This window comes from Chanodichthys erythropterus, chromosome 18 (assembly GCF_024489055.1).
Source record: "Chanodichthys erythropterus isolate Z2021 chromosome 18, ASM2448905v1, whole genome shotgun sequence".
In the NCBI taxonomy this organism is placed as follows: Eukaryota; Metazoa; Chordata; class Actinopteri; order Cypriniformes; family Xenocyprididae; genus Chanodichthys; species Chanodichthys erythropterus.
In genome coordinates this window covers 30574789-30581176 of record NC_090238.1, presented here as the reverse complement: position 1 = coordinate 30581176, position 6388 = coordinate 30574789, and positions in this window count along the sequence as shown.

Sequence of the window (6388 nt, the reverse complement as noted above, 5' to 3'; positions counted from 1 at the left end):
TAAACTGCACTTGGGTTTTACCACACTCGCCTCCAGTGGACTCCCTTACGTTATAGCTTCGAAGGTGTGACCTCATTGTGTTCAAAGACAGTTGTGTTCCTTTACATAAGACGAAAGGAACATCTGTTTGACAGCCTACATCTTTTGTACGCGGTGATGTACTCTGAAATACAAGCATGCAAAATTGTCATACAAGCTCTCAAAAATAAAAATATTTTAACAAAGTGACTAAATGCCTTGTCAAATGACTGTTGTTTCAGCTTGAATGGTGTAGAAAGTTAGCTAGAAGGATCGAGTATCTGTAGCTATCTGTAAGCAAATAAACTAACATAGTTAGCTCCGGTGTAATGTGTTGTTGATTAAATATAGGCCAAATTATAAATATATCTGACAAAAGAGAATTGCCATATGTATCTACAGTTATGTTGTATATTTATATAACACAGACAGTAATAAATTTTAACCTCAGAATAAATAGTAGTTACTTAAACTTTGCTATTTGTTAATGTACTAGCATATTTCACTGGATCTAGACAACACCGGGTATATGATTGTTAATGTTGTTAGCTCACTAAGAAACTTTCAATTTAATCAGAAATAGTTTCTACAGCCAAGATGTGGATAAAAGCACTACTTACTGCTTGCGGGAATATAGTTGGAATTGCCCCTTTCTTCAGTGTCAAACGCTGAGCGAAGCCTGCTTGATGTTGTTCCAGGTTAGAAAAGTTGTCCGCGGTGAAATGGGCAGAGCAAACTAACACCTTTGAGTTAAATCGTTGTGTGGTATCCGGTTATAGATAAACATCAACCATGCCTGTTGACAGTTTTTTTTCTGTAATCCCCTGCACAGCCTGGAACATAACATTTATTTCCATGATCTGCCATTTTCGCTGTTATCCTCGCTTGTTTCTTCACTACGCCTGCAGAACTTCCGATGATTCCGCTGGGCGGTTCCGCCTGGCCTCGATCATGGGCTGACATATGCAAATATTGGGGGTGGACACCCCGACTGTTACATAACAGCTTGTTCTTCAGAGGTCTTTTAAACAACTGAGATTTATGTAAGAAGGAGGAAGCAATGGAGTTTGAAACTCAGTGTATGTCTTTTCCATGTACTGAACTTGTTATTCAACTATGCCAAGGAAATTAAATTTTTAATTCTAGGGCACCTTTAATATTCATTATTCTGTATAATGAGTGTGTTCTATGTCTGTGCTTCATTGGTTGTTCTCTCCCCTCTTCTCCCCCATCTACACTCCCACTTTCCCAGAGCTTTACACGCCCATTTTAACAGACTTTTCTGAACTTTGAGGTGTGAACGACCAGGGTAAAACGGGGGTTTCATGACCCTTTAATGATCACAGATGACGATGGGATTGAAACTCACTAATTTAGTGTCAGTGACCTCTGGTGGAGAACGGGTGACATGATGGCAGTGTATATCAGTTTTTATTAATCTAAATTGATTGGTTACAAACATTCTTCCAAAAACACTTCTTTCTGTACAAGAACAAAGAAATGTATACAGGTTTGGAACAACTTGAGGGGGAGTATATGATGACAGAATTTTCATTTTTGGGTGAAATATCCCTTTAAGTAGGTGTTATTTTCATAGCTTTTCAAAAATGTCATAGTTTTTTTTATATTTCATAAACAGTAGCGGCTCTTGGCCATAAATTTAGGTAGGGCAGATTGTGGGTCATAGTGCTAGTTTATGATAACCATTTTGTAAGCTTTATATTCTAATCGCTGAACACATTTTTGACACACTTCGTTATTCAGCCTGAGGGTGGCTATTGATGATTGATATACTTTAGTACACACGTGACACGACAAGCGCATATATTGCAATTTTAGATTTTTTTTGCTTCCGAATATTGTTTAGAATATTGCACGTTTGGTAAAACACAACAGAACTACTGTATATAAAAGCTATTCACATGAGCACGTTTAAATTAAAGGCTTACTCTCATTAATTTGATATGCTACTCCACATAGGAAGAACATGCAAACTACTAGTTACTGACCCGATTTAGACACATATCTGAAGCGGATCGTCTTGGTCTGGAGCGAGGTTTACATTTTTACAGTCTATGATTTTAATCTATTATTTATTAATTAATGTATTTATTTGTAATTTAATGTCAGTGTAATATAGCGTTAAAAATGAATGCACATCAAATAAAAAGAAATGAATAAAATAGCTAGATGTACGAAGTTAATAACTGTGACGTAATTTGAATTGGAAACCACTAGCAGCGCTCACGGACTTTTGGAGTACTGCGCATGCGCGCCTTTTTGATCGGTCGTCAGTCAACTGGGAGTTCAGGGAGGAAAAAGTAAGAGCTATAACTTTATTTATAGTCTTTTTTTTTTTTACATATGTAATGTTAATTGCTATTTCGGATCTATAATGTTTTGTATTGTCAAGGTTTTTTAACTCTTAACTAGTTTACCAAAAAATGAAGGTACTCAGAATTGTGAACACATCTATTTTCTTTATAAATCAATATTTTAAAACAAAGTAAGTTTATAAGACAGTATTTAAAATGTGAATCAATCAAAAGATTAAACACAACAACAAGCCAATACTTAGTTATACTTTTAAATAAATCTCGATCAAAAGATTTCTTTTTACACTGCTTCTTTATTGGCAAACCTTTGCCAGCAGATGTTCCTTCATCCCTCATGTTCCCTAACAAATATCACAAAAATAGTTTGTAAATTTATGAACTACGAATGAAAAACAAACAGAAGAAAATCAAGCAAAAATCTTTATTAAAATGTTTATCAGATTACCTCACTCTCATCAAGAGTTATCTTTCCATGGAATATATATATATATAGAAGGAAGAAATAAAAAAAAAAATCAAAACTGTGATATATAAGGCTTTGAGCTCTTTTGTGGTGTGTCAGGAGACAAAAAATACATATTCATCTGGTTATATGAGGCAAAAGTGAATCGGACACCATCTTACCGTAAATATAGCCTACATACAAAATAGGCTACTTAATTTTGCATACATTACATACTACAGGCAGTAATTAAATTCATTAGTATTCATTAGTACACAGTGTTTTAAAAATCAATTAGATTGTATCTATATTCTATTTTTAGATCTTTACATATCTCCCAGGTATCATGGACCTAAAGGCCCCTTATAAGATGTTGTGTTGAGAGATATTATTACTTTAGAATCTTTCTTACCATTTTAAAAATAAGCTAATTAAAATAGCATCAGCTTGAAAGCATTTTTGGTAACACGTTAGTATAGGGAACACACATTCATTAACTACAACTTTACCCGCAGTAAACTCCTAATTTACTTCTTATTAAAGGTGCAGTATGTAATCATTTTGGCCGGTAGAGGTCGCTAGAGGCCTATATTCAAAACAAAGGCGTAGCTTGATGACGCCAACTTTACAGTAGGGGTTCAATCTTCAGCTGGCTGGCGGTAGCAGCCACTGACAGGTCACGTGACCTGGTGGCAGCTGCCAGTCTGATTCTGGCAGGTCACGTGACCTGCCATTGGCGCTGGTGGCAGCTGCCAGTCTGATTATGGCATGTCTGTCAGAGGTTCTGGTGGCTGGCAGAGTGTAACACGTTCCTTATATCTCTGTCGCTGCATGGAAAATACATAATTTTATCATTATTAATATAATATTATGACTCCATTCTTTTGTATGGTGGACGTTTTAGATGGGTTTATCTCAATTAAAGCAGTCAAATGACCGTGATCTCAACTGGTGGGAAATGACGCATTGCCCAGCCAGCCACTGCTGAGACGCGAGTATAACGCGCTCTCTAATCAATTTTGCTGCATTGAAATACATAATTTTATTATTATTAATATAATATTATGACTATATTGTTTTGTATGGTGGACGTTTTAGATGGGTTTATCTCAATTAAAGCAGTCAAATGACCGTGATCTCAACTGGTGGAAAAATGACGCATAGCCCAGCCAGCCACTGCTGAGACGCGAGTATAACGCGCTCTCTAATCAATTTTGCTGCATTGAAATACATAATTTTATTATTATTAATATAATATTATGACTATATTGTTTTGTATGGTGGACGTTTTAGATGGGTTTATCTCAATTAAAGCAGTAAAATGACCGTGATCTCAACTGGTGGAAAATGACGCATAGCCCAGCCAGCCACTGCTGAGACGCGAGTATAACGCGCTCTCTAATCACTCTCGCTGCATGGAAATACATAATTTTATTATTATTAATATAATATTATGACTATATTGTTTTGTATGGTGGACGTTTTAGATGGGTTTATCTCAATTAAAGCAGTAAAATGACCGTGATCTCAACTGGTGGAAAATGACGCATAGCCCAGCCAGCCACTACTGAGACGCGAGTATAACGCGCTCTCTAATCACTCTCGCTGCATGGAAATACATAATTTTATTATTATTAATATAATATTATGTCTATATTGTTTTGTATTATTGACGTTTTAGATGGGTTTATCTCAATTAAAGCAGTAAAATGACCGTGATCTCAACTGGTGGAAAAATGACGCATAGCCCAGCCGCAGCCACTGCTGAGACGCGAGTATAACGCGCTCTCTAATAACTCTCGCTGCATGAAATTACATAATTTTATCATTATTAATATAATATTATGACTATATTGTTTTGTATGGTGGACGTTTTAGATGGGTTTATCTCAATTAAAGCAGTAAAATGACCGTGATCTCAACTGGTGGAAAAATGACGCATAGCCCAGCCAGCCACTGCTGAGACGCGAGTATAACGCGCTCTCTAATCAATTTTGCTGCATTGAAATACATAATTTTATTATTATTAATATAATATTATGACTATATTGTTTTGTATGGTGGACGTTTTAGATGGGTTTATCTCAATTAAAGCAGTAAAATGACCGTGATCTCAACTGGTGGAAAATGACGCATAGCCCAGCCAGCCACTGCTGAGACGCGAGTATAACGCGCTCTCTAATCACTCTCGCTGCATGGAAATACATAATTTTATTATTATTAATATAATATTATGTCTATATTGTTTTGTATTATTGACGTTTTAGATGGGTTTATCTCAATTAAAGCAGTAAAATGACCGTGATCTCAACTGGTGGAAAAATGACGCATAGCCCAGCCGCAGCCACTGCTGAGACGCGAGTATAACGCGCTCTCTAATCACTCTCGCTGCATGAAATTACATAATTTTATCATTATTAATATAATATTATGACTCTATTCTTTTGTATGGTGGACGTTTTAGATGGGTTTATCTCAATTAAAGCAGTCAAATGACCGTGATCTCAATTGGTGGAAAATGTCAAATATAACACAGCATGCTTTCGGGGAACATATTATGATTGATTTTCAAAAAATTGAGCTATAAAAGCCTGATGTATAAATATGATGCTCAACAACAAAAACATGCACATACTTTTGAGGTATCATATTTCATACACACATGCACTGGGACTCATGATTTTTATTTATACTGTACAAACTGTACATCCTCCCATATATATATAATTAATGAGAAATGGACAAATAAATGTTACCCAAACGCCTGTTGTTTACATTAACATTAAAAAATGTAAACATGTATTTTATTATTTTTAACATTAAAAAAAGAGTCATGAATAATTAGGTAAATCAAAGTTGCTGCATTCCACAAAATTTTTATCTTACACTTACTTACAAGCTAACACTCAACAACAACTTTTTAAACATGCAAGTCCCCTCCAAATATTGTAAATATGTGAAACATATTTGTGAAACAAGCAGATTTACAGGTGGTCATGTTGCTTATGCTGCCCGTGACCTTAAAAGAAATGAACAAAGTCAATGTATCTAAATATTTACATCAAACACACCTTTTTAAAATGAAATCAAGAAATGAGACCTAAACTTCCCCACAGCCGCTAAAATGATTGTATCCAGATTTAGGATTAATGTTGAGAAAGGGTCGTATTATTAGAATAATTCACGTTTTAATTGCCATTTTTATGCTATATATTATTGCATAACTTGTGTTATTACAAAACATAAAATCGTCACAACTATTAGCAGTATGCATACAAAATAGAATGATTTCTTTGGAATGACAGGCAACAGTGGCTGGATGGTTGAGCGTCCAGCAAAGCATATAGCAACCAGTTGAGATCACGGTCATTTTACTGCTTTAATTGAGATAAACCCATCTAAAACGTCAATCATACAAAACAATATAGTCATAATATGATATTAATAATGATAAAATTATGTATTTTCATACAGCGAAAGTGATTAGAGAGCGCGTTATACTCGCGTCTCAGCAGTGGCTGGCTGGGCTATGCGTCATTTTCCACCAGTTGAGATCACGGTCATTTGACTGCTTTAATTGAGATAAACCCAT